A 25,666-nucleotide genomic window follows, 5' to 3' on the forward strand; every position below is an offset into this window, starting at 1 on the left:
CTCTCTGCATAGCCGAGGGGATGGGGGGGGGGGGCTGGGTCCAAGGTATTAATTGCTGGCCGCCATGTTTATAGCACAGTTAATGTTGCCTTGACTCAGAAAGGCCCCAATTAAAGAAGTGGGCTACAGCTCCCTGAAATGAGTTAGCATTTTGAGCACAGCTTGGAAAGACAGAACCTATTGGTCCACAGCATCACTATTTCCATCCTTTCTGGGTTTCTGCTGAGTGGTGTAGCTAGAATATGGCATGGAGGCCACAGAGAGGATCCCAAGAAGATTCGTAGGCACGTGGATGATTGTGGAAGGCCATGCTCCACTTAACACCCATCGCTACTTTAAACCCTTCAGTAGCCATGATGCCCAAATGTGATCCACACAAGATCTGTGGATCGCAGAGAGAAAGTAGGGGTTCCGGCAGCCCCACCTCTCCCTGAAGATATATAAGTAGTGTGTGGTGGGTGGGGGAGCATTTTCTTTCGTCGTTTAGCCACCCATAAGTTGCCCGTGCACTTGTAAGAAACCGCAATTCAACTCACTGGTGCCCTATCAGGAGTGACTAGATGGGTCTTCCATCTCCCACGCAAACGGTAAATGCTCTTCTGAGGAAAGGCCAAATAAACCAGGATTCATTTTAAGGTAGCAACAGTCTCTGGAATAGTCAAGACAGAGTGAGATTGTCTTGGATTGTAGGAAAACAAATAGCTGGTCTCAATTTCCAGCAGCAAACGGAAAATGTAGACCCAGTAGGTCCTTCGTGATAATTGAGCCTTCATCTGACCAATGAGGAAGTTTGGGGTGTTGTGGAATGAGTCCGAATCACAGTTTGCTCCACTAAGTCTAAATGGAGTCTGGGGTTCTCCCTCGGCTGACAGAAGCACCAGAATAATTTATTTAACCATTGTTAGACGCACGGGCATTTCCTCAAAGGTGCTTGCGCCTTGCGTGAAATCCTAACCTGTGGTAGGTGATTGTGTTCCATCAGGGGCACTGCTCTTGGCCAGGACACAAGATGCATCTGCAGCAGCTCCTCTTCGCTTCGGGTTTGTGATGCTAGGGCAGAAACCTGGGGCCTCGCAGATGCGGGGAGCAAGCATTCTGCCAGCCACAGATTCTGAGGTAGACAAGGGATGTGATGAAGTAAGACGATTCCTGGCAGACTCTCTACTGCAGGCTTTCAGAAGAGGATACAGGACGAGCTTGACTACAGCAAGGCTTTAGACTGAAGCAGTACAGAGTGAGGGAGCCAGACTTACGGCATCCGGAGAACCTTCTAGAAAATGGCTCAGTGACGAACTTGTCCAGACTCACTGGCGGTTTCATGGGACGCAGGTTGTGGATGTGCCATGTAAGTTTACTGAAGCTCTGTTGACCACAGCCATGGGTGTGAAATTTCCTGTTTGCGCCACAGCCTCTGAGTTCAGAGCAAGTTGCCACCAGCTGCGCTTTAAAGGGACCTTCTTTCCCCATTGTAAGTGAGGAGCAAGGCATCTCAGGTGACAGTGTGAATCCAGGGAAGCTGTTTTCCAGTACGTTTGTCAAGGCTAACCATGGTCAAACTGAATCGAAGCACTCCTTGGGATGCCACGCGTCAAAGAAGAGTATGTATACCGCCCAGAGGACAGACCTACGAGAGCAGTCTAGAAATGCAGAGGGCATACACTAAATTAAAATTATATTCACAGAAGAAACGTGATCTGGTCAACAGCTTACATATTAACTGGTGCTGTCCTGATGAAGTGAGGGGGACATTTTCAGAGCTGAAACAGCATCCTTGGGTCCACTGCTCCCTTTGTCATCTGTTACCTGTTCTCTCTCCACCGGGTCACCCCAAACAAATATTATAACGCTTTCTCAGTAAAGCCTTGCAGGGTCCCCAAGGCAAAGTTAAATACTCCCCCTTATGATTCCAGACATCAAATTCTATATATTATTATATCACCTACTTAACCATTGTCATATCAAATAGCAAAGAACGGTACAAAAAGTATCATGAGCTTTTCAGCAAAAGAGAATGTATACCGCACCTCCTCCACAAACAAGCTCTGTGCCCTTGAGCAAACGAGCAAACTTTCCTGTTTCTGCTTATAAAATGGGGGTGATAACACCTACGTTAGCAGATTCTTTGATAATGAAATCAAGCAAATAATACCCACATAGCGGTGTGTGCGTGTGTGTGTGTGTGTGTGTGTGTGTGTGTGTGTGTGTGTGTGTGATACAGGCTTCCGTGTGACTCAGGTTGGCCTTGAACTTGTTATGTACAGAGGATGGCCTTGAACTCCCTATCCTCCTGCCTCCATTTCCCTCACAATCAATATTTAATAAATTAGTCCCCATGCTCTTCCTCCTGTGCCTTCTCTCCAGAGGCAGAAACATCCTCTCCTCTTTGAAAAGTTCCCGGGATCAATCAAGCACAAGGTCTTGTGCACAGCAGAGATAACACAGGCGTCCCTCCGTTTCTGAAGCTGGTTTTTACCTCATAGACTGGCGGGTTAGAAAAAGCCTCAACTAGATGCGTTTGAAACGAGTGAAGCCATTGTGAACTGCTAATACTACAAGTGGGAAAAGCACCGATTGCACGTCAAGGCTTAGCCATACAGTGTGAGCTGTGGCTCACTGTGTCTGCCTGGCATCCGGGAGAGTCTCAACTGAAGGTTGAAGAGCAAGGGTTTTGGTACAGACCAAAAGTCAAAGCCTAATTTCTGCTGAGGGTGGAGAGTGAGTATTGCTGATCCTTTTTAAGTGGACATAATCATGCAAAGCATGTGATAACTAAGACAAAATAGGATTGTTGCTTTTTGCTTGGCTGGGTGGTTGCTTGGCTGGTTGGTTGCTTGCTTGCTTGGCTGGTTGGTTGGTTGGTTGGTTGGTTGGTTGGTTGGTTGCTTGCTTGCTTGCTTGCTTGCTTGCTTGGCTGGTTGGTTAGTTGGTTGGTTGGTTGGTTGCTTGCTTGCTTGCTTGCTTGTTTGCTTGGTTGTTTGGTTGGTTGCTTGTTGTTTGGCTGGTTGGTTGGGTGGGTGGGTGGTTTATAACAGGCTTCAAAAGAACCTAACCAGGGACTGGAGAGATGACTCAATGGCTAAGAATGTATACCTGGGTTCGGTTCCCAGAATCTACCTCAGGAGGTTCACTAACACCTTTAATCCTAGCTCCAGGGGCTCCAACAACCCTCTTCTGGCCTCCACAGGCACCTGCTCACATGCACACATCCATCATTAAAATTGTAAATTAAACCTTTTTTTTTTTAAAAAAAAAAAAAAAAGAACCCTTACCAAAGCTATTCAATCTGATGATCAAGGAAAGGAGTTGGCAAAAAGCAGGAATTACTATGCTTCCCACACAACCCCTTCCCAGACGGGCTTAGCTGCTGAGAAGAGCAGTATCTAGCGCTCATGGACCCTCCTGGGGCTGCGGCACAGCCGACATCTTTGCTCAGGACCAGGAAACCAGTGCCAGTCTTCGGGACTGCTTCCCTCTGAAGGACTCCCACCCAGCTCTTAACGGTTAAGGGCAATTTCTCATCATCTATACTAATACTGCTTCATTCAAATTGGAAATGATAGATGATTAACAGGCACGAGAAAACATGTTGGGCTACATTCAGAGAGAATGCAAATGGCAAAAACATGGTGCCTTCTGGACAGGCAGGGAAATGGCTTGCAGCAGCACACCCGGCAACTTGCACCTCCGTGTCTGGCTAGACGGTTTTATGGCATTTAGCACCACAGTGCGAAGGCACCGAGGGCACACCATAACTCTCAAAAAAAACAGCGTTCTCATGTGCTAATGGCAACCGAATCAGAAACACATGGATTTAATTTCCTTCAAAATACCCACGGGTATAAAAATCAATGCAGGAAAGCCATTTGGCTAACTCTATTTGGGGCTTTTCTGAGCCCAGAAATTGTGAGAAATTGCTGGAAAGGGCTGCTGAGCTCCAAATCCCACCAGGTTGAGCCCTCCCCTAGCGAGGCCCCAGTCTAAGGCGATGTGAAGCCCCGGCTGTCTTTTTGGAGAGAGGCAGGTGCTTGCTGTGTGGTACCTTCACGGCTGCCATCTCTACAGATTTCCTGCTTTATGCTATTAGTTCATTTGCTCAGTGTCTCCCACCACACTGCCGTCAGGGAGAGCTCATCTTGGCAGCAGATCGGGATCCCTGCCTGAAAGTTGATAGAGGTTGAAGCTATTTGCAGAAATAATGCTTTCCAGACGTACTAAACAGTACCCCTCTTTCCAGATGGGGCGGCATTAGTGTTGCTTCCAGCCATTTCCTCACCTTCTGCTGTTCTTGTCACTTCTCCCATATGCACCACGAGCCTTCTGTGTTCTGGGGAATCTTGGAAAACTGCTCAGACCCTCAGCCTCTTACCGCTTGCATGCAGAAATGCGTGTGTGTGTGTGTGTGTGTGTGTGTGTGTTCACGCATGTGCACATGCGTGTGTGAGCACGTCTACTCCTATGCACGCATGTCAGTTCCCCTCCCACCTCCTGGGAACCAACTTACATTTTATGATAGCACTAATCACTGGAAGCAAGAGCTTATCAGCACAGGGAACAGGACAGGCATGAACATGTGGGACACCAAAGAAGCCCATCACCGGAGATGGTTGCCTCTGCCATCAGTATTCATAGCTGACTGTGGTGTCATTGGCATGTCGCATTGCCGTTTGGTGGCCTCTCGCTTCAGTGTCAGAGGCTGTTTGCTAGTAGATTGGGCTAAGCTTGTTTGTGTAATTCCTTCTATGGTTTTCATGTCTGCTCCAAAACTTGGGCTGCAATTGGAATGTCACTGGAACAGTGTTGGGAGGGCTTTAAGAGGTGACCAGGTTGTGAGGACTCTGGCTGATGCATGGATGAATGCTGTCCTGAGTTAGTTGCTGTAGGAGTGTACCACTAACAAAACAATAAAAGGACCTCCAGGATCTCCGTTTTGTACATTCCCTTTGTCCTCTGTCTCCCTCCATTGTACACAGGTCCCAGTACCCAGGTCCTTACCAGGTGCTAAGGCCATACTCTCAAGCTTCCCAGCCTCCAGTCCCATGTGCCAAGTAATACATATTTATCACATATATAGTCTTGTGCATCCTGTTATAGTAGCAGAAACAGGACTAAGACTGATCCATCTCTCAGACCCTTTACATTGTAGGATCACACAACGTCATATTTTTGTGTGCTTTACATTGTAGGACCTCACAACATCATATCCATGTGTGCTTTACATTGTAGGATCACACAATGTCATATCCATATATACTTAACATTGGAGAATCATGCAACATCACATCCATGTGTGCTTTACATTGTAGGACCTCACAACATCATATCCATGCGTGTTTTACATTGTAGGATCACACAACATCATATTCATGTGTGCTTTACACTGTAGGATCACACAACGCCATATCCATGTGTGATTTACATTGTAGGATCTCACAACACCATATCCATGTGTACTTTCTTACTGAGAAGTTTCAGTAAGTCCAGGTCACCATATGGGCATGCTGTGTCCTTGGAAGTCAGAAGAGGACATCAGATCCCCTGGAACTCCATCCTGGTTGATCCTGTAAGTGGAGCCTGGGTCTTCCGGAGAAGCATGCTCTTAACCACTGAGCCATCTCCCCAGCTCCACAAATGTTATCCAAATGTAGCCTCATCACCAAATCAAAGATTTTTTTTTAACCTCCAAGAAACCTAATTGCTGTGACTTTATGGAGCCAAAAAGAGTTTTACTGTAAACCCAACAGCTGCCATGGGTAGACTTCAGAGCTGCAATGTGTCACTGTGAGCTGTGTTACTGATGGCCCCTTTTTAGAGCCCTCACACACCCTAGACCAATCCTTTCATCTCCATTATGTGTTGGTCTTGCTAGAACAACAAAGAGATCACTTTGCAATTGTTGTGTCCAATGGTAACATGTTCCTCTGATCAGAAAAAAGGGACCCTAACAACCAACTGCATGTCTTCTCACCTTAACCAAATTGACTGCATCTCAACTTAACCAAATTTTCATTTGCCTTCAATATTACCTAAAGACTTAGGTTTGGGGGCTGGAGAGATGGCTCCGCGGTTAAGAGCACTGAACGCTTTTCCAGAAGACCTGGGTTCAATTCCCAGTACCCACATAGCAGCTCACAACTGTCTGTAACTCCTGTCCCAGGGAATTACAGTCTAATACACACATGATATACAGACATACATGTAGGCAGAGCATCCATTCACATAAAATAAAAATTTTTTAAAAAAACATTTAAAAAAATTTTTAAGACCTAATTTTGAAGTCTCTGGCTTCTTCAGTGCTTAGGTCAGAACCTACAGAAAAACTAAAGAATTATCACCAGGTGTAGACATTCCTTAGACCTTTAAAAAAAAAAGACAGTGTCTCACTGTAGCCCAGGATGGCCAGGAATTCACTATGTGGACCAGGCTGGCCTCAAACTTTCCTTAATTCTCCTACCTGTGCCTCGAGAGTTCTGGGATTACAGGCATGCACTACCATGAAGAACTCTGCTTGACTGATGTATAATGCAGGTAGAGACACCAATCTTCATTTCCGTATTCGTTGTCTTGATGGCCACCCTCTTAAGTTCCTCCATGCCAAAGAGAAAAACACTGTCCTCCCTAATTCTTTCTCCTTTGGCATCACCTCAGGTTTCCCTCACGAGACCTGCTCCGCAAAGCAGCTATGAGATACAGGTTAGAAGGAGAGGGTTTGCATTCAGCTGTGGAAGAACTAACAGGTTGATCAACATGGCTCGCCAACCCAACAAAAGGGAATTCCTTAAACAATTCCATCAACACTGATTTACTTTAACCAGGTGATATGCTAATGAGCCCACCTTCTTGCTCCCTAGATGCCACGGTTTCTCAAGCTAACAGAGCACGCCACCTTTGCGAGGAAAAAAACGAAACCACTGAAGGAGCCGTGAGTTGACACTTGCAGATGAGCCTCAGTCCCTGCGTCCTGTGATTGCATGCCGTGTGGGGAGTACTCCACGCACTTCGAGCTGATTTTTGCTGTCATTGGAACTGACCTTCCGTCCCCCAGGAGGGCCCCAGCCTGTCTGCTGCAGTGACAGGGAGAGGAGCCAGCCTTCAACCTGGGGTTCTCAGATGTGCGGCACGACAGGCCGTGTTCAACCCCGATGGGGCGACTGGATCACATGAATTTTTAAAAGTAAAACAACTGATTTAGGAGGAGGAGGGAAGGGGGAATATATTCATACTTCCCCCGCCCCGTGAAATCCCCGTGGAGGAAATGCATGGGCCAGTGTGTTGATCTTGGCCTGGGCACACACAGCGCCTCTGTTCTGAGGATGAGCCCGCGTGCACACATGTGCAGATCAGCCATTTCCAAAGGTTAATTAAATATTACCATTGTTTTCCCAGCTATTAATGTCTGTTCTTTTATTTCTTCATGAGAAAGGTTTTGCCCCACTCAAAAAGCAAGGTTTGAACGTGCTTCTCAGCTCCTGCCATCTTAGAACCCCAAAAGAGAATGACCAAGGGCCAGGAGAGACGGGGCTCAGGAAGAGAGAGCCACAGAGATTTCCAGGCTAGAGACAGAAGCAGCTTGGAGCTGGGGAAGGAGGGATCGCAGCCAGGGCAGTCTGAGATGCAATTCCTGCAGCCCTGCAGCCCTGCACCTCCTGCTGAAGAAGAAGCCTGCTCCTCCAAACAGATTTTCTTACAGAAGCAGGGGACTGCCAGCTCTCTCCACCTTTGTGTGTTGGTAAAATCACGGTTTTAGAGTTTGGGAACTAGTTAGTCTTGGCTTTCACTGGTTCTGGGAAAGGATCTGGGTGGTCAGTGAACACAGAGTCAGGAACACGGCCCACTCTGCAATGTCAGCGTGTCCCTTGTCACCTCCAAAGGACACAGTTTTCCTCCCGCGCCCGAGGTGACCCGATGTGGGTAGGACAAGGGCCTCGGTGCGGTGGGGGAGGCCGTCTAAGACGGACAACAAGGGATAATAAGACAGGGGTCAGGGAGAGGACACGGTCGCCTCTGGCAGGAAGTGCCGCCCTCTGTGACTGCAGTTTACAAGAATCCCAAGCCATGATGAGCACAGCAGTATGCAGGAAGTCTCCGCAGACAGCCTGTCTTCCAGGGAGAGCAGGACATGTTTGGTTTGCAAAGTAACAATGCCGCCCTGGATGTGGGCAGGGCACAGCAGACCTACAGTGTAAGGGCTGGAAAGCAAGCAGAGTGAAGACAGGTGACAACCAAGGGCCGCAGGTGGTGTGGGGGGTCCCCCAAAAGACAAAGGACAGTGAGGGAAGCATGTGCCAACTCGGGCCACGAGCTCTGCACCTCTCCTCCTCTGAATTTGCATCCGCTTAGAGTTTATAAACATGGGGCCCTCGAGTGCTGACCCTGTAGTCAAGTGAGTTGGGTGCAGGCGTCTTCCTGCCATTCTCTCACTGGACCACGTCAATATGGCTCATTTTCTAGCCCTTATACATTTTATCTGGAAAACGAGACCCGATTCTTTTGTGATGTAAACTTGCTAGAAGGCTAAGGGATTAGGAAAGTATATTGGAAATGGGGGGAGACAAAGAGGGAGAAAAAAACTCTAGATGAAAGAGAAACAAGGGTGGGGGGACTTGGGAAAGAGGAAAAAAGAACTTCAAGAAGGTAGAGCAGAAACAAGAAGGGGAGGGCCATGATCCCTCTGCCCTCCTGAGGGCAGGAACCCCTGGATGTTCAGTCCCAGCCTCTCTGAGTGAGACTCACCTGGCTCCTAACGGTCCTGATGCAACATCAGCTCCCCGTGCTACAAAGCACATGTGCCTGCACACACTGGCTACCTGCATGGCTGTGAGGCTGAAGAGTAAAAGCATCAGATGAAAGTGATGCTTGGACAAGGTAAAAACCGAAAAGGGGAACTTCTGTGTATCTTCTTACATGCTGGGTCTCCGGTAATCATGGTGACACGGAGACAGGGTGTCTAAAGAAAACTGCATGGCAAATATTAGGGGCTTTAGACCGAATTTCTGCCTCCTAAGTGTGCAGTGCCTCCTAAACTGTGTTGGGCCCCAGGCGAATTGTGAGAGATACTAGAGAAGCCAACCAAGCTACTCTTCACATAGATGATGTCACAGCACAGGGATCAGAGATCTAGAGTGAAGGATACAAGATGCAGAAGACCACTCACGGAGGAGCGGGCAGAAAAATAGACTCAAAACTTGAGATAGAAAGGCCAAGATTTACATGACAACATATTATAACAAGTACTGGAGACTAGGATTGACTCTATGAAGCAGCAAAATGGATGAACAAACAAAGGAATGAATGAATGAGAAAATAGCAAAGAACAATGCTGGTACACTCTAAAAGCAGGCAGCAGGACACTTTCAAAAGAAGGTTGCTACTACATCCATGAGAAAAACCTTCAGCTTCCTTAATAAGCAAGTGTAATTGAGCAACAATACCAAAATAACTTTTTTTAGATTGTTAACTTAGAAAATTAAAAAAAAATCAATCCAACTAAATATCGACAAGGGTACAGACAAGTATGGCTGCTTTGCATCAGTGAGACACAGATCCTTAATATACAGAGAACTTCCACAAAATAACCGAGCCCAAAAAAATGGGCAGAGTTTGAACAGGCAACTCTCAGAATAGGTGCAGAATAGATGACATACACATTCTCGCTCAGATAAAGAACAGAGATACAGAGAAATGTTCTCCGTCACAACCCAGCAGGAAGAACAAAGCAAGGTACCAGTTCTTGGCCTATGACATCACAAATATGGATGACTTCTACTCCAGTGATGCTGTTATGGCCTGGATAGACTGGGTGGAAGGTTCTTAGGTCAAGGTGCAAAGTCCCCACAATGGATTGTAACCCTAGCTAGTCACTGGGCATGTGGCGGGGGGGGGGTGGTCATGGTTGTGGGGATTGAATAAGAATGGCCCCCATAGGCTAACATATTTGAACGCTTAGTCATCAGGGAGAAACACTACTTAGAAGGATTAGGAGGTGTGGCCTTGTTGAAGTAGGTGTGGCCTTGTTAGAGGAAGCGTGTCACTGGGGGTGGGTTTCAGGGTGTCAGTGGCTCTCATCTTCCTGCTGCCTGCAGATCTGGATGTAGAGCTCTCAGGTAAGTCCTGTGTCTGCCTGTGTGCCACCTGCTTACTGCCCTGATGGCAATGGGATAATCCTCTGAAACTGTAAGCCAGCCCCAATTCAATGCTTTCAGTTATAAGGGTTGCCGTGGTCACGGTGTCTCTTCACAGCAATAGAAACCCTAACTAAGACAATGATATAAAGCCATTGCTCTCCTGCAACAATGTGTATAATGTGTATAGTGAGTTCCCCTTGCCAGAGATCCAAACATATGGGACCATATGTCCTGGGACTGGATTTTTAGAACTGCAAAACAAAAGAGACCTTTTTTCTCCATCAGTTGACTCAGGTATTTCACGATAGTAACAGAAAGTTTAGGAACACAGGAGGGCCGGGGGACATAGCGAGTCTCTCAGCAAACTTAACAGAACTAAATATTCTTGCAGCTCTTTTGAAGGCTAACCCGGAAATATCGGTAATAAGAACTGGAGATCTCCGAAACCCGTGTTTCTTCCTCCAAGACAGAAACCTTTGATTCGTACCTCTTAAAAGTAACTTCCCAATTCTTTCTGATGCTTTGCTTTTTTTGTTATTGTTGTTGTTGTTTGTTTTGTTGTAGCTGTTGTTTTACTTCTCCAACTGTGGAATCATTTCCCAATTTGATCCCTATTCTGGCTATTCTAGGTATCTGCTGAATTGTCTCATATTTTTTTTTTAACCAAAATAAGAGCCCTTCCTTCCTTCTTTTCTTCTGCGTTATGCGGGAGGTGGAACCCATGCTAATAGGGACACTCACACCGAGTTACACCCTAGCTCTGTATTACTTTTCTTTATGCCGTTCTGCAGATCAAACCCAGCACTTCATTCACGCTAAGCAAGCACTACCACCATGCCACACCCCAGCCTCCCATACTACTCTGGCAATAGCAAGTTCAAATGTTCAGGACCAAAAGTAACTGTGTGTGAGTGGAAGAGGACCTCCTCTGTCCCCAGCATCTAAGTCACCTGTTCATCTCCCTTCATCCTTGGAACTGTTCCCACTGCCCTTTCAACTAAGCACATATTCCCTCCTTCAAGATCTCCTCCATTCCCGGGCAGGAGTCCCTGCGCTTGGATGCCTGCCCCATCCCATCCTGTCAAGCTGTCTCCTGCAATCATTCCAGCAGCCCCTGAAATCCTGCTTCCTCCACAAAGCCCTCCCCAGCTGAGAGCACAGTGATTTTCCTCCGGCTGCCCACCTGTTCTGAGCATGGGCGGTTCTCCTCCTCCCTGACTGAGCACCTAAGGGCAGCAGATCCACAACGTCCCGCTCACTAAATGGCTTCAGTGTCCTGCGTGTCCTTTCTATGCATCCGCATCCGTGGTGACAGAGGTATGTGTTTAGAAATGTGTTTTGCTTGTATCAGCAATGTGAGAGCGCTGTCTGGTGACTGTGCTCACTGGAAGTGACCTTGTGCAGTGTTACCAAGTTCAAAGTCCCAGAGCTTGCTAAATGAGGCTTGTATATGGGTCAAGTTTGCCCTCCGTGACACCGGCTTGCACCTCAGGATGGGGCAAAGCTCATTTGAACTGTTGAGATCTGAACATTACACAAAAGACTGGCTCTGGTGGAACTCAGAACTCACACTTTAAAATATGGTTAAAAATCCTGCCATCACCTAAATAGAAACATTACCTCCCACAATTATATTTTCCTCTTCCATGATTCAGCAACAACATAATTGAACCGGATCCCACAAGATTAGAAACCTTCCGTTTTGAAAACTGGTTGAGAACTTTGGAAAAAAAAATTCTTGTTGAGAGCTCCTATCTGTCCACTAGTAACCTGGGTTTCACACCCATTTCAACTCCGGGAAAAATGTTGGTTTCACAGTCTCTTTAAAATGTCAAAACAAAACTTCTCTTCACTTCTTAAAACCCCCAAATCTTTTTCTGGTAAAGAGGGAAACAGCATGTTAGAGATTGAGCAACCCCAGTGTCCCGAATCACACAGAGCAGAAACAACCTCCACGGCCCCCCCCCAACTGCTAGGTGACTGGGCTACCCACAGGCAGCGGGCAGGGACTCTGCAGCTTTCTGAGTTGTTGGACCCTTAATTGTCCACCTAACGTGCTGTGTGGCTTTTTCAAATCCCCATTTAAAATCTGCTATAGCATGAGGTGAGATACAAAGAGATTTTTGTATTATCAAGTAAAATCACTATTATTCAGCAGTATACCCCCCCAAAAAATAAAATAAAAGAACAAGGACTTTTTTTCCTTCCTTTTCTGGAAGGTAACAGGAAAACGCTCTGAGTCCACATCTCTGGCCCACGTGAGGGATGCTTCTCTGATTTATATAGTCGCGGGAAAATGTACTGAGGAGGCCAGACAACAATGCCCATAAATTATAGATGCGAGAAACAGAAGTTTATCACGGTTTCGCACTTCTGCCTTCAGTAAACCAGGGTGGGGGTGGGGGTTGTGATGCCCCCTTCCTCTGCCTGGGTCCTCCGCCTGTGTGCTCCGCCCACTGAGTGTCCTCGGTCATCCGCACACAGGACCTCAGTCCGCGAACGACGACAGCAGGTGAGTGGCTGTGGATTGCCAGCCCTCACCTCCGTCCTCCTCGGGCCATCAGGTATCATCCAAGGGCATCCTCGAGAGCGGGGTGGCATGAAGAATTACCCTTGTCTGGGTGGCAGGGAGGGGTGGCAGAAACCCACAGGTCCTGGTTTCTGCATAACCTTTGTCAGCATCAAGGGCTGTCTCCCTCCCACGTCAAGCCAGCAGTCCTCTCCCCAAACCCAGAAAGATCAGCAATAATTGATTTGGCTTCTGGCCCGTACCCTTCTGGTGCAAAGGCGACCGCGCAGTTCACTGGCTGGCTTCCGATCTGTCCCTGCCCTCCCTTCGAGTGACTCCACACGTCTGATTAAAATCGGTAATGCGAGGGTCCTGGAGTGGAGAGGCAGTCCTTATTCATGTCAGAGGCTGCCTGGAAGGGCTGCCGCTCCTCCCGACCAGACAGCTCACTGGTAAACAGAAAAGTTACCCGTATTGTCATGCTCGCCCTGACCTGCAAAGTAGTGAACAATAAATCTTAATTATAGTTAAATGCCAAAATCTGCAGCAGCGAGCGAGGCAGCACTAGTCAACTGTGAATCGGTCCGACTCCTCCGCCCGCCTCGTCTGGGCTGCAGCTGCAGGGATACATAAATTAGTTTGCGATGTGTTTGTGCCAGAACAATCAGTCGAGGCTGCTCCTTAAGCATCTCCAGGATCGGTGGACGTACTGGCATCCATCCGCACCGCCACGTCAGACGCAGGTGGCATCTGGGCTTCTATTTTAAAGGACTTCCAGCATTGTGCTCGGGTTAATAAGAAAGCGCTATTTTTAAATACCTCGGCAGTTCTCCAAAGTAGCGCTTGGTCCCCCTGACATCATCCGCTCCGTCCACACTTGTTACCTTTGGATTTATTCAGAGAACCACTGAATAACCTTTTTGTTAGCAGGCTCCTTTTAGCCTGGAATTGGAGGCAGGCGTCACCGGGAAGGGGCTCCCCCCCACCCCGACCCCCGCTTTCCCCCTGCCGCTGTAAAGTTCATGAGCTCCTCGGTGTTCAAGCATTTGCTTATCATAATACTAAATAAAGCCACCCTGTTGTCCCTTTGCCCGGGTCCTCTTGACATATTGGCATATATGCAAGAAGTAGAAAGGTGATTGCCAACATAACTCTGCTCAACGGCTCTAGGCTGTTCTATCTGTTCCTGACACCGACACTCGGGAGACAGGACAGAGTCTGGGCGGCTCAGTGCTCCAGCCCATGAATCAATCTGCAATCTCCCTGTATTATTTTGAGCGAAGGTCCTGTTGTCATCAGGAGTCAATCACCTGCTAGACACTTCTATTGGGCAGTTCTCTAAATAAAAAGGCAGTGAGAGCCGCCTGTGGAATCAGCTGGGTAATGTCACGTCTGGAGATCAAGCGAGAGGCCACTGATTCCCGGGTGGACGCCTGAGAGGGAAAGAGAAACAGAGGTAGAAAACCCCTTCTCACAACAGAAGTTGGGATGGGGGAATGGGTGTTGTACACAGGCAGGTTCCCATTGTCCCTTTCGGGGAAAAAAAATGACAGGGAAATAAGCTTTGTTCCATAATTCAATAGCAGCGTTAATTTCAAGTCCCAAGTAGAGAACGTTCATCCTAGGAAGTGTCATTTCTACATGCCTGGTTCCCGACCACCCCCACAGACCTGGCTCTTCCGATCTTGCAAGGCCACACTGCTTCATCAGCTTCCTGTTTGTGTCCCTGTTGTGTTGCTTCTTGTTGGTCGCTTTCAGCCAGCCCCAGCTTCAGGCTGGCTCTCTTCCAAGCTTCCTAGTGTGCTCGCCAATCTGGCCCTGAGGACCCAAGCCCCAGTCTTCAAAGCCGGGGCCCTCTGCCGTCTCTGTGGTGATCACTGGCCCCATCCGTGCTCTGGCCTCCTTTAGAGAAAAAGCTAAAGCCAAGGGGTGCTGATACAATGATCCCACCATTGCGTGCTCACCTGGTCTCCTGCTTCGTCTGGTGGTGGTGATGGTGGTGGTGGTGGTGGTGGTGGTGGTGGTGGTGGTGGTGGTGGTGGTGGAGATGGTGACGGTGGTGATGATGGTGTTGGGTGTTTTTTGAGGAGGGAACAAAGACTGTTTGCCCTATACACCGATTTGAAAAGAAACCCAGAAAGACTGAAGGTTCTACAGAAATACAGAAGGCATTCCCGGGCTGCCTACCTAGGCTGCATGAGGAAAAAGGCCTAAATGTGATAAGCACCCAGGTCCTTCCTGCCATACGCTGAGCACCTGGTAGGCATTGCTGCAGCTAATCTACGCCAGCACTTCACAGATAGGCCTCGTTAGCCTGATTTTAAACCGTGGAAACCTAGACTCGAGCACCTATTATCTTGCCCTGCAAAGGTCACACACCTGGCGTCTTTGTCTGCCTCAACTCTTCTCTCTTCAGGTACCACGGAGTGGTCCCAGTGACACCCTTGCTTCATCTTCACCCCACCCAAATGCTAGCCCACTAGAGGTGGCTTATTTTGATTGACTGGTCTGTTTCACACAACAGTCTGTGGCTTTTGGCCCTCTCGTCTGTCTTTTTCTTTTGACCTAACTAATATTTCGTATATACAGTTGTCCCTCCAGATCTGCAGGTTGGTTCCGGGATTCCCAACGTTCAAGGGCTATCAGATCCCTTATATAAAATGGCTTGCTACTGTCCTATAGCCAATGCACATCCTCACACATCCTTGAGACTTTTCTAGATGCTGCAGAACATCACTCAAGGCAAGCACTGTGTAAGTAGTGGTCACAGAGGACCATCTAGGGAGCGCAGAGGCCCATCTAGGGAATGACAGCATCTGTATGAGATCTGTGCGCACACCGTTTTTTCTGTTCTATTTCCTGAGGGTGGTTGACTAGACAGATGAAGATCCCGTGGACACAGACAGCCGACGGAGGATGTACACATTTGTCATGTGGACAAGGGCAGGGGCTGTTTTGCATACTTCTGGATTCTCCTGGTATATGGCAGGTATTTGAAATCTGTTTAATAAATGAAAGAATGGACAGATGGACCTAAAACAGTCTTGATGTTTCATCATAATCTACTAGTAGATGCAGGGCTAACTTATCCAATGTATACGACTAATAAATTGAGCCATTGCCAATCTCCTTGGAATGATTTCCTATATGGCACAAAATTGTGGCTGGAAGCTACTCAACCAAACTTCTCCAAGTTTTGTTTCTGCAAAAAACAAAATTCTTGCCTAAAAAAAAAATTACCTTGAGGGTGGCTCCAGAGGAGCAGATGGCAGCCCAACCTTGCCTTGGTGCTACCTTCCTGAAAGGCATGAGTGACCCTCACTGCCTTTCCTCTCTAGATCCATGCACTACTTCAGGGGGCTCAAAAATGTATAAGGCATGGGTCTCTATTCTGTAGAGACAATAGTACTTTGTATTAGACCAGAAGGCAGGATCTACAATACATACACTTTAGAGTGGAGTGGCTAAAGGCACATTGGTTTGATTTCCATTGGGAAATCAAAGGTTCCAAAGGAAGGAAAAGAATCATGGTTGACAGACTAAGGCAATTAGGAATGACGATATGGAAGACATGGCTACTGAGGCAAACCTAGATGGGATGACAGAATTCCTGCAGGCAGAGGCACAGCAGAGGCATTTCAGTGAGAAGCTGGAAGTGGAAAGAGCTCAGGACTGGGGAAGATACTGGCTGAACTTGAGCAAGCATGGGTTCCATGCAACAAGTTTGCCAAAAGTAAGCAACATTCGAGTGTGGTGATACACACCCGAAGACCCAGCACTTGGAGGTCAAACAGAAGGATCTGTTCAAGGTTATCCTTGGCTTTACTGTGAGTTGGAGATGAGTCAGGGCTACATGAGATCCTGTCCAGAAAAAAGAAAGAAAGAGAGAAATATATATAGGGGGGGGCGTGAGGAAATGAGGGTGTAGACAGCCAGTCAACTGAACTGGTGTGTAATTTAAAATGCAAAGGTGAGTGCTCTCTTCCTGTAACAGGACATTATTCTGCAACAGAGGAGTTTTTTAAATTAAAATTTAACAAACATCAAGTGAGCTCTGAGAAGCTGATACTTGATGCAGTTATTAGAGAATCATAGTGCATGTTTGGTTTTGGTTTGTGAGTCTTTGTGTTTAAGTCTCAGGAAAGCCAAGTGAAAATCACGTATATCTAATGAAGCTTCACCTTGGCTTTAAGACATTCTGCAGCTGGTGAAATGACCGACGTTGAGCTCAGGGTGAGGAGACGGGACGAAGCATCTCCCTCATCCCAAGGTGGATTCTGATGAAATGGTGGCATTTGGGATTTCTTGGGTTGAAGACAAAGGGAACAAGGAAAACCAAAGCAAAGAGAAAACTCCTGGAGGATTTGAGCTGGGCTGACGTGAGCGTGTCCTCTCTAAAATCACTGGCGAAGTAACTTGGAGGAAGTATGTACAATTGGCTGCGAGAATCCAAGGCAGAACTGTATGGTGGCCTCTTCGGGAAGCCCGCATCCCTGTGACTCAGAAATAGTTCCCCCACCCCCGAGTATGGTCCCGAAGCATAATTCCTGCCTTGAGCAGTGTCTCCGTCCAGCTCACCCTTAAACCTTAACTGCTCTCCCCATGCTCTATAGCAAAGAAAGTCCTCAGTTCTATTGGGAGGTTTCAGTTACTGTGACAGGTCAAAGGTCAACTTGAAGGGTCTTGGACCAAACCTGACCCCTGGTTTGAGCTGGAGAAAACCCGACAAGGTTTGTTATTACATCTCGAGCTGGAATTTACCGTTGGAAAGGCAGCCTTTGTCACCAGCACAAGGAGAACTGCTTTGCATTTGATGACATTTTCAAAATGGTGTGGAAAACCTTGACGTTTTTATTAGAAAATCTATAAAGCCCAAACAAATGGTTTCATGCTGCTTTGCCTCATTCTTCATAGGCTCATCGGCAATCCATCATCCCTCCCACTCCTTCCCTGCCCTCCCACTCCCCTTGAACCCTTCAGCAGTGACATCTCGCCCACGAACAAAAGAACTACTCAGCAGAGCCCTTTTGGTCCCCATTGTCCTTTGCCGCTCAACTTCACCCCTTAAATCAAGCACAATCGTCCCATTTTTACCAGCTCCCTTCCCGAAAGGCCAATCGGTGTTGTCCCCTCCTTCCCCAACCTTTCCCTTCACCTCTCAGGACGCTGCACGGCAGACACTTCCCTGAGGCTACACGTGGAATTATCTCTCTGTTCTCGCTTCCGTTTGCCACACCGTCCAGTTGGGACCAAACCATTGAATCCCGAAAAAGTAGGTGCATGTTGTCGCTCTTGGGAAAAAGGCAAAGGAGCATCCCTTCCTGAATTGCTATTTTTAGTAAAGCTCTCACCTATGCTAAATATCAAATAAGGTAAGTCTTCAAGCACAGAAGACTTACTCTTACCCTCTACCTTCACCCTTCAGAGTGCCCCATCTGACTCACTGTTCAGCAACCTCCGCCTCTCCCTCAAGCCATACTGTATCAGCCAGCTTTCCCTTGCTGAGACAGATGCCCGTTAATAAATTTGAAACGAAAAATTATTTACTCTGGTTCATAATTTCAGAGGTTCATGTTAGTGGTCAGTTGATCTGTTGTTCTTGGACCTATGGCGTCAAGAGATGGAACTGTGACGCTCACCTCTTTGCAGGCAGGAAGCAGTGAGGTTGGAGAAGGATGTGTTCTCAATATTGCCATCAAGAGCAGGCCTCCAAAGGCCTAACTTCCTTCTGCTAAGCCACACCCACTCAAGTTTTCACCACCCCTACTAACATCATCAGCTGAAGAATAGGTCTTCAGTATATGTGCTTTCAAGAGACCCTTGGCAGCGAGACCATGTCACTTGGTAAAAAGGCTGTCATGTGACTTTCCCTCATCCACCCTGTGGTTTCCCTAATGACCCATCTTCTCTGTCCACCACCCATAACACAGTGGCAGGAACTCCATCTTGTGCGCTGCAACAGGTTCAATGGAGCTTGCTATTCTGACGCTGTCATGTTGCACAAGTCCAACATCTCTGTCGGCACCACTGCATTTGGAACTTTGGCTCTTTGCTAGCACCGTCGCTCTTGGGTTTTTGCTCCCTCTTGCTCATTTTTACTGGTCATCTTGTCTCTATTTCCCCTTTTATGCTTATCTATTTATACCATCAATGAACTCTGTTCCAGGGTCATCAGGACAACTTCTATGTTGTGGGGCTTTAATGCTTTCATCAAACCCACACAATTTTCTTGAGGCACCCTTGTGTGGTAGGGAGGGTCAGGCCATCACTGGCTCCATTATATTCCCTTCCTACAGCTTCCCATACCATGAAGGGCAGAGGGGGCCCAAGCTGTCTACCTCTGCTTCACTGCTTTCTCCATGGTCCCTCCTTCAGCTCCTTGCCAGCCTTCCCTTCAGACTGTCAGTTCCGATTCCTGGAATGTTGCCTCTCTCATCAGACTTCTTAAGATAGCTTCCCCCACATTGCGTTGCCTCCTCTAGACGCCTGCACGGAGACTGCCAGTCAGCAGTGTGTGCGTGACATTAAGTTGAGAGGAGTAAATGAGCTGCAGGCCCTGCTCTACCCTAAATCATGGCCCTCTGGATTGGTTAGAGCTGTCTCCCGAGCAGGACTTTACTGCAAAGCCTTTGTGGTTCTCACCCCCTTTTTCACGACCCATCACCTCTGTCCCCCATGCACTCATCACACCCTCGAAGTGCCCCCCACTTCCCAGCAGTGCTCTTCCCTGGGTCCCCAAGCCACTGAAGCTGGGCAATCTTAGGGTCTCATCTGTGTTCTTATTTCTTCAAATTTAATGGGTTTTGCAACACTCCTCGGGGCAAAGAGACACAGACATAAAACGGAAATTGAAAGACTGGGTGACGGAGTCCCTGGTGGCCTAGGTGGTTGTACCTGCACCTGAAACCATCTGAGGCAGTCAACAAACTACCTCTGAGAGAAAACACTGCAATAGATAAATAAATAAGCAAGCAAGCCATTTTACCATGTTTCTTCTTTTTGAAATAAGATTCCAGGACCAAATTCAGTAACTCTTCTTGAAGAACCAGCAACAAATCCAAATATCAGGAAATGTAATACTGTTCTAAAAGGTCCAATTAGCAGGGTAGGGGCAGCATGTAGAACACCTGTTACCCAAAGCCTGGCAGGAATTCTTTTGTCCCTAATCTATTCTCTGGGTCATTAAGTAGCATTCTGCCTAGTAAGTAGAGCCATACTAAAAGGACACCACCTCACCTCCCCCACCCATGTGACCACCCACTGGTGTACAGTCATCACTAGGACACTCTTCACGTGGAAATGTTGCTTGGTGCTTTGGTATGGTATTGAGGGAATGAGTTAGCGTTCAACATGCCGTCCATGTGGAAGCCTATGGCTGAAGGCAGGAGTGGGATAAGCAGGACTTAGGTAGGCCATGTGGAAGGAAGGCTAGTAAACCCCTCAGTGGATTCAGGACCCCACTCCCTCCACCTAGCCTATTGTTGAGTCACATCTATTAGCATCAACACTATTACTAAGAAAGCGGGATCAGGCTCTCTCTCCTTTCATCTTGAGACCTCTGTCAGAGAGCTATCAGCTGGGTCCCCTGTATGCGTGCCTTTCTCACGAGAGACATCAGACCAATCACAAACCCTCAGTGTTCCATTAGTTACTCTTCTTAATTGTTACAAATGCCCAGCAAGAAGTAACAAAAAAGGAGGGACTTACTCTGGTTCATGTCCAAGACAGGGCTCTCCATCTCAGCAGGGAAGGGATGGCTGCAGAGTCATGAAGTGTCTGGTTGCATGGAACCCAGTCAGGAATGTCCAGTTTTACTTTTCTTTTCTTAACTGAGTCCATCCCAGGAGATGGTGGTGCCTGAATTCAGGGTGGGTCTCCCCTCCTCAGTCTACCCTTCCTATAAACACCATCACAGACACAGCCAGAGATCTGAATCCTAGATTTTCACTTGGTCCCTTCTGTCCTCTTCACATCCTTCCCATCAGCCCTACATTCATGCCCATGCGTGGACACTCATCCAGAGGTACCTAGAGGGCCCTGTTAGCTGTAAGCTCCTTTTGGGTGAACTCCTCTTGAACATGAAGATATCTTACTTGACAATATCCACTTCACCATCTGAGATGTTTTGTACTACTTAAGAGGAAAAGGCTTTGGGCACTTCACAGCTCAGGATGAGGAAGCTTTGATTTCACTTGAGGAATGACAGCCACTTTCATCGTGTTGCTGGTCCAGATCCATAGAAAGCAGAATACAGTCCTCACCAGCACATAGCAGGGTACTATCCATGGCTTCAAGAATCTACTCCCTTCTGTAACAGTAACTTGTATATCACTGTGACCCAATACAGATATAAACAAAGAAGATGATGTGGGAAGTCCTTCTGTCTATGTGTTGCTTTTATTGGTTAACGAATAAAGAAACTGCTTTAGGTCTTCAGAAGGGCAGAACAGAGTTAGGTGGGAAAAACTAAAGTGAATGCTGGGAGAAAGAAGGCGGAGTCAGTGGAATGCCATGTAGCCTCCACTAGGGACAGACCAGCTGGAATTTTGCCAGTAACTCACAGTCACATGGCGATACACAGATTAATAAAAATGGGTTGAATTAAGATGTAAGAGCTAGCCAGTAAGAAGCTAGAGCTAATAGGCCAAGCAATGATTTAATTTATACAGTTTCTGTGTGGTTATTTCGGGGCAGAGCAGCCAGGAACAAACAAGCGGTCTCCTACTACAAGAAGAGATGATGTATTTTGGCTCACAGTTTCAGAGGGTCTTAGTCCATCATGTTAGGAAGGCACAGCAGAGTTCATGGCAAGAATATATGTAGGAGGCTCATTGAGTCATAGTGGGCCAGAGTATACTGTAGCTGGAACCAGGAGGCTGGTTATAACCTTCAAAGGCCCTCCCCTTGCTGACATATTCCCACAAGCTTGCTAAGCTCTGACTCCTAAAGATTCCATAGCCTACAGAAACTGAAGCACCTGCCAGGGAGCAAACAGATCATATGCCTGTGGGGGACATTTCAGATTCAAACCAGGGCCTCACTTCTCATAGCAATGTGGACAAGTTTACAGCAGATGGCAGTTGTGAACCTGAGACCCATCCCTTCTTCCCTTGTTTGATTTTATTACAATTAAAATCAGCATAGATTTAACAAACACATACCAATTTTGTTAATCTATGACTGATAGGATACATATGCGCACAAACACACGCTAAACACACTAATTAGTTCGTTTGCTTGTGTGTTTATGTTGAACACGTGCTCCAGACGCTGAGTCTGTACTGCACTGCAGACCTTTATGCAGGTAAGGATGTCCTGCAGTCATTTTTTGATGCTCACTGTGGTGACTCCCAGGAAGCCTCGCATGTCTGTCCAGTCTCTGAATGCCCTCTGAAGTGTTCTCTATGCGAGAGTCCCCTGAGTCTCCACTCATTCTTGCAAGCTGTCTGGCCCTCTCTGCACTGCAGCTGTGCACTCCACCCTCCCCGCCTCCACACCTGAGCTTCTTGACACTCCCGCCTGAAGCAAATCCATCCACCAAGAGAGTTCAAAAGTCCAGCAACATGCAAGCAAGCTCACACAGACACAGACACACACACACACACACACACATATTTACATACATATATGTGTATGTATGTGTGTGTATATTGCCCAAGATCTATAATTTTTTTCTTTGAAAATGCCACTTGGTCTCCAACCTTTCTTTCTCCGATTTCTTTTTTCTAGAATTGAAATATGCACAGCTGTATGCAAGAATGGGGAGGGCAAATTCTCCCCGCATTTAATCACGGTGCCCAATTAGCTGAAGCCTCTTGCCTTGGTACTGTGTCTCTCAAACATTTATAATTGTCATTAACTGAAAGAGCAGAGAAGGTCAGAACTCAGGGTCCCTGGAGAGTAGGAGGTGGCAGGCAACAGTGCGGGCCTTGAATGCCTCTGCCAGCTTCGTCCCTGAAGAAGGAAGGTGTCAGCCTGCGAGCCCTTGCTCATGGTCATTAACCTCAGCGACAGGGACATTTTGAGTGGCAGGAAACAATCAGAGCACCATGCAAGGGAATACGTGACTGGTGGGGACACGTGTGCTGTGGAGGAACCTGGGACTGAGAATAGAGAAAAGAAAAGAGGGAGAAGCCTTGACATGTCAAAGGGATACCCTCCTCAGAGGGACATTTCATTTTCCTCATCCGAATCCAGAGGGCTCCTCGCCCCTCTTTCTCCATCTCCTTCTGTGGTGTTGCTGCTTTTGCTGTGGCCTTGTTTGTGTTTTAACTGGAGAAATACTGAAAACCTGGTTGCTAAAGGTGTCACAACCCAAAATCTCAGCTCTCCCTCTTTCCTAACCCTTGATCCCTAGGAACAGGTAGCCTAAGGAGATTTACTAAATTCATCTTCCATTCTGTTCATGACAAGAAATTGCTCCTTATGAAGTTCTTAGCTGAGGTTGGAGAGATGGCTCACCAGTCAAGAGCACTGGTTGCTCTTCCAGAGGACCCAGGGTCGAATCCCAGCATCCACATGGAGGCAAATAGCCATCTATAATTTCAGTCTTGAATCCAGTGCCCTTTATCTGGTTTCTGTAGGCACCAGACATGTGTGGTACACAGACATACATGCAGGGAAAACATTCATGCACATAAAATAAAAGAAGTATTATAAAAATAAGTTCTTAGTTCTTTACTTAGGTGGAAAGAAACTGACGTAAGAAAATAGCCGTGTTGGGGGCTGGAGAGACGGCTCAGTGGTTTAGAAAACAGCCATGCAACATGGAAGAAAATAAGACCTGATTGCCAATCCTCCCGACCCCCGCGTGAACCACTGGTTATCTCTATTATTTTTAATAATATATTACTTTTAATTTCTATACACTTATGTTTTGTCTGCATGTCTGTCTATATGAGGGTGCTGGATCCCCTAAAATAGGAGCTGCCATGTGAGTGTTGGAATTGAGCCCAGGTCCTCTGGAAAAGCAGTCAGTGCTCTTAACCACTGGCCCATCTCTCCATCTCCTATTTATTTACTTATGTTTGGTTTTTTGAAACAGGGTTTCTCCGTGTAACTGACTGTTCTAGAATTCACTTTGTAGGCTGAGCAGTGGGTAAGGCACACTTTTTATCCCAGTCCTCAAGAGGCAGAGGCAGGTGGATCTCTGAGTTTGAGGCTAGCCTAGTCTACAAGAGCTAGTTCCAGGACAGGTTCCAAAGCAACAGAGAGAAACCCTGTCTCAAAAAACCATTAAAAACAGAAAAAAGGAATTCACTTTGTAGATCAGGCTGGCCTCAAACTCACATAAATCCACCTGCCTCTGTCTCCTGAACGCTGGGATTAAAGGTGTGCACCACCACCGCCCAGCCTACCACTGTTCATCTTAACAAAACACAATGTAGCAAACGCATCAACATATTTTATCACCACTTACAGAGTGCTGCCTTAAGATGTTCCAATGCACACTTTCTCATTTAGCATTCTATTCTGCCTAGCTTCTGTCCCCTTACCCCGAGAAAATACCTCCTAGCACCTCAGAATGTAACTGTCATGGAGGCAGGACCATTCAAGGGATCATTAAGTCAGAATGAAATCCTGTGGATGGGCCCCAGCCCAACACTGCTGTGTCCTTACAAAACCAAGAGAAGAGGACACGGGTCTGTACATAGAAAGAGCCCATAGTAACAAAGGGAGAAGACGGTCATCCACGAGTCAGAAGAGAAGCCACTCAGTCCATGCTTAGGTCTCGGAGGTCTAGCTTTCAGGGCAGTGAAGAAGTATATTATGTAGTTTAAGCCCCCATGAACTGCGGCCCTTCGTTATGGCAGCTGAGTAAATGACTGTATCTCTCCAATGGCCGATATGCCGATGTTCCCTGATTACAACAGCACTGCACCCCAGACATCCCATTATTAATTGAAAATATCATAGTTCAAAACCACATTTTGTTCATGTAAAACTACCAAGTGTCCCTGCTCAGTGACACACAATGCACAAGGGAAAGTCTAAGAGGCAGCCATATTTCTTCCGTAGTACTTGAGACGAAAATGGCATTCCCACCTACAAAGAACAGGAGGTAGGCTGGGTAGAGGGGACCCTAATGGTCACTGGTCCCTTCAGCATACTAGCAGATGGTCTGCACTGGCCTCACTGCAGGTACCATGTGAAAGCTGGCCCGGGCAGAGAACTGGCTCACAAGTTGTGGATCAGACACCAGGGGTATCTATGAAGCATATGTGGGGTACACAGGAGTCCTCTGAGGCACTTATGTGTAATAAACCAGACACCTTCATCCCATCTGTGGGCCCTGCATTACTGTCATTCCATTTTATAGGCGAGAAGGTTGAGGCACAGAAGCACAACAATGGGTGCCTGTCAACAGAAGCTGGAACAGGGCACAAGCCCACGCTGACCCCCAGACTATGAGCTTCCAGCTGCCCGACACCACACTGAAGTGATACGGGATAGAGCAGAACCCTTGGGAAGCTACCAGGCCTTTCTAAACTGTCAATGTTTGCTTTACCCACAGGGCTGTGTTCCAAACTCCCCAGTCAACTGACAAAAGGTCAGACGGACTAAATCCCAAAGACACGGTGTTTTTATTTGAGCATAGATGCACAGATTGACTGTGCTTCCCATCTGACACAATTGTAGCACGAATAATAAAAACCCAGAGACAGAAAGTGGGGTTCAACCTAAAGAGCAGAAAAGCAGAGCAGCCAGCCACTGGCTATTACCTCTACTTGAGACTGAAAGTGGGTGAGATCCTGTCTTCATGAATCCTGAAGACTCCACCTTCCATACTCACTGAGTTCCTGTCTCTTCTCCCTTATATTCTGCTTTGCCCACCCTATTGCTCCTATCGTCACCTCTCAAGTACTGGGATTAAAGGAGTGTGATTCCCAAGTGCTGGGATACCTTTGTGTGAGCTCTGTTTCTCTTTTAGACAGATTCAATCTTGTATAGCCCAGGGTAGCCTTGAGCTAACAGAGACCCCTCTGCCTGTCTCCCGAGTCCTGGGATTAAAGGTGTGTGCCACCACTGCCTGGTC

At 47.2% G+C, this 25,666-nt stretch overlaps 1 protein-coding gene and 1 long non-coding RNA gene across 6 annotated transcripts in view; one reads left to right on the plus strand and one right to left on the minus strand.

Moving 5' to 3' along the window:
* Positions 1 to 25,666, minus strand: part of LOC146891386 (uncharacterized) — a 116,535-nt gene that overhangs the window by 16,970 nt on the left and 73,899 nt on the right. The window lies entirely within an intron of this gene.
* On the plus strand, positions 12,590 to 17,519 carry LOC125391322 (uncharacterized). 3 transcript variants are annotated; one of them, XR_014997248.2, is made up of 4 exons: positions 13,748 to 14,086; positions 15,220 to 15,383; positions 15,495 to 15,619; positions 16,824 to 17,519. It is a non-coding gene; the product is annotated as an uncharacterized LOC125391322 (long non-coding RNA). The 3 variants fall into 3 exon arrangements; XR_015735078.1 differs by lacking the exon at positions 13,748 to 14,086 and adding an exon at positions 12,590 to 12,685 and having other exon boundaries at positions 15,220 to 15,619; XR_007229067.3 differs by having other exon boundaries at positions 13,743 to 14,086; positions 15,220 to 15,619.

This window comes from Myodes glareolus, chromosome 16 (assembly GCF_982192425.1).
Source record: "Myodes glareolus chromosome 16, mMyoGla1.1, whole genome shotgun sequence".
NCBI classification, from domain to species: Eukaryota; Metazoa; Chordata; class Mammalia; order Rodentia; family Cricetidae; genus Myodes; species Myodes glareolus.